Source organism: Echinops telfairi, unplaced genomic scaffold (assembly GCF_000313985.2).
Source record: "Echinops telfairi isolate 266 unplaced genomic scaffold, ASM31398v2 ScPeMD7_23;HRSCAF=83, whole genome shotgun sequence".
NCBI lineage: Eukaryota > Metazoa > Chordata > Mammalia > Afrosoricida > Tenrecidae > Echinops > Echinops telfairi.
Window position 1 is genome coordinate 36,653,196 of NW_022103920.1, and position 7,349 is coordinate 36,660,544.

Here is a 7,349-nt window from a genome sequence, read left to right on the forward strand (position 1 = left end):
CCCTGGATTCCCTGGATTTCCAGTTCCTATCTGTACCAGTGTACGTCCTCTGGTCTAGCCAGACTTGCAAAGTAGAGTTTGTATCAGATAGTGGGAGCAGGGAGGAAACCTTTAGGAACTAGAGGAAAGTTGTATTTTTCATCATTGCTACATTGCACCCTGACTGGCTCATCCTCAGGTCACAGTTTATGATACTTCATTCCTACCTAAAACAGGAATACAATTGACAACTATCTTTTCTTCTCACTCTCTCTCTAAATGTTAATCCTGATGGGAGACCTCAGAAAACAACAATAGAGAGGGGGTAGAGCAAAGTTTGGGAGGAGGGTTGTTAAGGCAAGTTTGAATGAGTCTTCTTCCCATTGAAAGTCAAGTTAGTGGTGCTCAGTGGCTGGCCTGCAAGTCTCCCCAGGCCACTGGTCTGGCTCTATTACTGTCTCAAGGGGAATCTTTCACAAAAGTCTTTTTCAGTGAAGAAAGATAACTCTTGATGTCCTTTACTTTTCTGTTAATGTTCTCATTTTCATTCAATGCAAATAGGCTAAAAATCTTAAATGACTCATTTTCCCAACAATTAACTTCTCATCCAAGTCTCAAGCAGAATTTTCATGGCAACCACTGTGTTGTATGCAGTTAAATCATTCATTTTTACCATGCAGTTAATTGACTGTAAGTATTCAGCCTTGAAGAAAAAATTGCTTTATAAACAAACATTGAGATACACTCTTCAATAACATTAGCAATGAATTCAATCTTTTTTAAAAAAAATCATTCTTGTGGACATATCCTTTACCCTTTTCCATAATGCCTTTCCCCTCAAGGAAGGAAATTAGAGATAAAGCACAAATCTGAACACTGCAAACTAGCTTTCGGCACTGGACACAATATGTAGAAAAATTCAAGAGAGTTACATTGAATTTGATTACATGTCTGACTGAAAAAAAAAAGATTATTTTTAAGAGAAGCCATTTTAATAATGTTTACCATTTTACTACTTCAATAAACAAACTGTCATCGATAAAACATAGTTGCAGGTACCTTTGAGGGGTAATATTTTGCCTGTCATGACAGACGCCATCTGTGCACATCTCTCGAAGTTTCCCCAGGCAATGTGATGCATTATAAAAATCACACATTAGTTGCTGAAATGTGTTCACAGGATTTTTTTTGGTACTCTTAAGCATAGTGCAAATTAACATGTCTCCACAGACATGTTTTTTTAATTAATATTTAATCTAATACAGGAGTGGCAAGATATCTAATGAAGCTATTTTTTCCAACAAAATGTGTAGGTCTTCACATACTCAATTCTTTCCCCTCGCTTCCCTCCAAAACCACCAAAGACTGGCAACGTTAGCATATTTCGTTCTTGCTGCACTATCTAGACCCAGACATATTGTGATAGTCACATGATAGTAATCTGTTCCATAAAACAAAAACACATTTTCAAATCACGGCCTGAACAATGAAAATGCCTATATTTTATGTTTTTGGGACAAAATGGGAGTTGACCGAGATGGAGAAATGATATTATCATTTGGCCTGTGAATGTATGTGATAAAATGCTAAAGTTGGATAAACATGTGTTTTCCAAATCTTTAAGTAAAACAAGCCACCAAGTCAAACAAACCACACACACAAAAAAAACAACCACTCATGACAACCCTACAGTACAGAACTGAAGGAGTAAATGTCCTCTTCTTGCTCCTGCTGAGCCGTTAGTGGTTTCAAATTGCTGACCTTGCGGTTTATGGCCCACCGTGTGACCATTGCTCCACCAGGGCTCCTGCGAAACCTACAGCACAGAATCACAATTTTCTTTCTTTCTCATATCTTGCCAACAACTGCTCGTGTTCTCCTTAACTATCGCTACAGAAAGGAGCTGCCGCCTGCAGGGTGAGTTATAACTCATGGTAAAGAAAACCGGAATTCTTACAATTGCACCACCAGATCATATCATGATAAATAGAGGGAAGATCAAAGTTGTCAATGCTTTCATGTTCCTTGGATCCACCATCAACGTTCATGGAAGCAGCGGTCAAGAAATCAGTGGAATATTGCATCAGTTAAAACTGTTGCTCGAGACTTCTTCAAAATTTAAAGAGCAAGGATGTTACTTCTAATACAAAGGGGTTACTGACTCAAGCCATGGTATTTTCCATGGCTTCATCCGCATGTGGAAGCAAGACTGTGCCTAAGGAATCTAGGGGGAAATAGGTGCAGCATGAAGACTCCTGAAACTACTATGGACTGCCAGAAGAACAAACAACTCTGTCTTGGAGAACATACACTAAGAATTTCCTTTATTTGAGAGAATGCCCCAATAGTGTCTCCCATCCTGTGGACCAGCTCTCAGAAGGGACCACTTCCTAGAGAGTAACATCATGTTGGTTAAGGCAGAGGTCAGGGAAAAAAGGAAGACTGTCAAGAAGATGAATTGACACAGGCATTGCAACCATGGGCTCAGCAAAACAAAATTGTGAGGCTGCATGGTGTCTAGCTGTGTTGTGTTATGTTGTACATAAGGTGGCTAGGAATTGAACCAGTACCCAATAACTCTATGGTACCCAATAACAAGGCAGAAAAGAGTAGTCCATAACATGGAAGAGGTAGTCCTGGAGGCAAAACAGAGGCAATCCGGGCCAATGCCTCTATCTATTGCTTTGGAGAGTATACATATGTATATGTGTAGGTACTTGCAGATGCACATGTAAATAACAACAACAAAAACCTCACTGCCACTGGGTTGATGCCAACTCATAGTGATGCCATAGGACAGGGTAGAAATGTCCTTATGCGTTTCTGAGACTGTAAGTCTTTACTAGAACAGACAAACCAATCTTTCTCCCTCAGAGTGGCTGGTGGTTTCAAACCACTGACCGTGCAGCCAGCAGTCCAACTTATAACCACTATGCCACCAGGACTTCTATATATAGATATGTATGTATGTATGCATATATGTGTGTATATGTATATATATGGGTGTGTGTACAGAAATATACATATATAAAATTTCAGGTTTCTAAACAAAACTGAATGAAACCCAGGTGGTGTTAAATGATAAGTTTTGGGTTACTAACCATAAGGTTGCTGGTTCAAACCTACCAGGCACTCTGAAGGAGAAACATGAGGTTGTGTGCTCTAGCAAATATTTTCAGGCACTAACATCTTAAATAGGGTAGCTAGGAGTCAAAATTAACTCGATAGCAGTGCATTTTTGTTCTTGTTATTATTTTGTTGTGGTGGATCTAAGGCTGACTACCTGGATATAGTTTATCTAGGAGAACTCTTCAAAATTATACTAAAATTAAAAGTAGATATTAACTTCACCTTCAACATTGAAGATGTTTTTTACAAAGCAAGAAATGTTCATACTCAGAAGAGAAAAGATAATATTTTGATTTTAATGAAATAATTTGGCTGTTAAAAACTAAACTAATAGTATTATTAATTTAAAATCACCATAGAAAGACATATATATGTACATTGTATATATATATACTGTTCTGTGAATATATATATAAGACTATAAGGTGATGAAAAACCTAGCATTGGCTGTTTGAGAAAAGTTGAGGTTTTCAATGCTACCACTCTTCACCCTCTGGAATTTCATATTCATATCAATAATGGCTAAATGAAAAGAAATGTACATGATGAATTACCGGCTCAGCAGGAATTTAATAACGCTCAAATTTCAGACTGCTGGACAAAAGCCTATTAGAAGGAAAAGACTATCAAGACGTACAATTGAGGATGCTCATACTCAGAGTTCCAAAGAACAGATCTTGTAAGCAGTTATGTTAGGTAATCAGACAGGGACAGGGGTTGTCCCTCCCATGCCTGCACAAGGCCCCCCTACAGGAGGTTGGGAAGAACAATCAGGTAAGCCTTAGCCACCCATAAACACTTGAACTTGGCATGCTCCAATTCAGCTCTCCCTTCCCCCACCCCCATCCCCCAGGGAGGTGGGCTTGATTCAGCCAATGGGGACAACCAATACCTTCGACCACGCCTCCCCAGCCAGAGGTTTAAAAGACCTTGACAACCGGACTGTCTGCCCTTCTGCCCTTCTCCCTTGACCCTGCTCCTGCACCCGCTGGGCCCTGCGGCAGTCTGTCTGGCCTCAGGTCACCACGTGTGCGTGAGCATCCCACGAGGTCGCCGTGTTCAGTGGTGAGCCCGGCGCGGCTCACGCCTTTACTTTGAGACAGTAAAACCTGAAACTTCTCCCACTGTTTATAAAAACCCACTTGGATTACAAACCCAGGCTTCAGTGTGAATTCTTTCCCATGCGAAGCCAAGAACCAAGGTATTACCCACCCGAGAAACCTAACAGCTGATCAATAAAATACATCAAAAGCAGGTGAAAGCACAGAAAGATAATGGCAGCCGACCTCATCAGAAAACTTGGAAGATGTTATGCAGATGCCATGACTCACACTGGCTTTGAACACTTGTAAACCATAGCCTAACCAGATAAACAACTCTTCTGAAATGAAGAGTTACCGGGAACAAGTGGGTAAAGGGAGAAGCCAAGAACAAGAGCAGCGGTTTTTCTATCCTTTGTGGTGAAGTGTAAATGTGCACTAAGGAGCAGAAAGATCTACTATGTCTCTCTGTCCCCTGTGCATGCTTTCTAATATATAAACGCTGACAATATTTGCTAAAAGAGACATAAGCTCTAAGAGTAAAGGGGTAAAAAATGTTTAAAGGATATAGAAATTAGTGGAATAATATACCAGATTCATGGACTTGATTTGATGTGGTAAATATACCAAACATAGCCACAGGTTCAATACATTCTCAATAAAAATTGTCAAGGTATCTGGCAACTTTCAAACTTATTCTGAAATTTACATGGAAAAACAGAGATTCGAAATAGCCCAAATACTTTCGGAAGAACAATAAGTAATCCATGCACTATTAGCTATAGTAATTGAGACAGTGTGGTTATTGGCACAGTAATGGAAAAACAAACCAATGTAACAGAATCATATCCAAAATTAAACCCATGCATACCCAAATTTTGTTCATTATAGCACTAAAGATCCCTGATGGTTACAGATTTCCCCCCCCATTAAGTCTAGCAGGTGGTTTTATATTACTATGAAAGAAACTAAACCTCTACTTATAGCCAGCCACAAAAATCGATTATGGACAAATTATAGAACTGAAAGTGAAAGGGAAATCAATAACGTTTTTAGAAGATAACACAAGAAAATATCTTCATGACGTTAGAAGAGTGAAGGGAAACCTAAAACCATAACCAGAAACAAATAAATATGTTTATTAAAATGTGCCATAAAGAGAAGAGAAATAGCAACATTGGGATACAATATTTGTACTATATTTAACTGCTAACGGACTAGGACCTAAGGGATATGTAATATCTTGCATTCAAAAGGTTAAGACAAATGACCCCAAAGACTTGGATAGAGCTTCTTTCAAAAAGGGGAAATCTATACATACATATTTACAAATACTTTATCTCTCCAATTAGTAGAATGACAGTTTAAACAATTTCACACTCATTGGATTGAATTACTATGGAAATCTATTTTAAATATTATAAACTATCAGTATGCATGTCATTTAGTACAATACCTTCAGAAAAATCATTTGATTTAACCAATATAGTTGTAAAGTGTATGGTCTTGCCTGTGACCTTCAATATTTTGTCTCTATAATAAACTCTTGCACATGTCCACTAAAAATCATGTAAAAGCATGTGCATAGGTGATTCTTTTTAGTAGCTAGAAACTGTAAACAGCCCAAATTCCCATAAAATGTAGAGTAGAAAAATAGTGACATAAAATAATATATTACTTTAAAAATTGCTAAGATATTATATAATAATAGTAAGATAACATTGAAAATTAACAAACAACTGCCAGACACAGCAAATAATGTTAAATGAATTGAACATGTTACAAAGTAATATTATGTTGTAATTCATATAACACTCAAATATCAAGCACAAAAGATTCTCTTGCTTACCAGTGCATACGTATATGGCTAAATTATCAAGAAAATCAAGAAAATGATTATTTACAAAACAAGGATTATTGCTGACTCTGTTGGGAAGAACATGGGATCAGGAAGGGTTATTTATGGGCATTAACAACAAGTTGTTTTTTCTTAAGATATTCCTAAGCTGATTTATTCACCAGATAATTGCCAAACATTTATTCTTTCAACAAGTATGGGTTGAGAAATCACTTTGTGAAGGGCACCCTTTTGAAATGACTTGAATTGTTTTAAACAATTAAGCTCTTTTTTGAACTATGTGAAATATTGTACATAAATATTATCATATTCTAACTGCTTTCTTCTCTGAAAGTTGATCACCCAAATTGTGTTTTCTAATAAAAGAGTCCAAATGACATTAAACAGAGAAGGAAAAGGAGACCGCAGCCCATCGATGCAATTGCTTGACGTAAAAATAGCGAGGTAATTACATTTCACTTGGAAATATAATACATGAACATGGTGTATTAAGGGAAGAGCTACAGGTGTGAGACTACCTGTATGTATTAAATGGCACATAGATTTAATTGACTGAATCATGGGGCTCGTGTACAGAAATTGGACTTAAGTCCAAAAAGGTCAATTCTGGCATCTTTCTCTCTGTTTCTCTCTTTTCCTCCAAGTAAAAATCTCTCAGTTCCTATCTCTGCGTACTATCACCTGCTGCGGTGCTTTGAAGGCAGCTAGACATAAGGACTGAAACAATAGTGCTTGCTTTGTTTTGCTTTGCTCATATAACACCACAAGGTGTATGAAGAGTTTGTCACAGCTTTCCTCCATTTAGTTATTCTGGCACATGGGCCTATCTAGAGCCATCATGTGAACGCCATCACGTGCTTCTCAGGGTAACTGTGGGGTTCGCCTTACCCTCAACTGCCAGGAGGAGACAGAAACAAGGAAGGGTGCTGCACAGGGAAAGAATGTGATAGGCCCGGAAAGAGATCACTTTCTCTTCCAGTTCATTGACCAGAACTCCCTTATATGCCTACACCCACGTATGAAATGCATATAGTCTGTACGGACACTAGAGAAAATGAGAAAAACGTGGTCAGGAAAGTAGCTATTAATTTCTCCCAAATATCTTTAAAATATAAAAACAAAAAACATAGAAGGGAAAATAAAATTTTATTACATAAGTACTAAGGAAAAGACAGCTAATACCAAAACACTACTGTGAGATAAATCAATGTTAAGACATACTCGTTATTTCCATCAAATAAAAACATATAAATAATAAACAAACTATAACTAAATACTAACTTTTTATGCCTATGAACAAAAAAATGTATAAATCCAATATTAAGATCCCCAAGGGGAGGAGA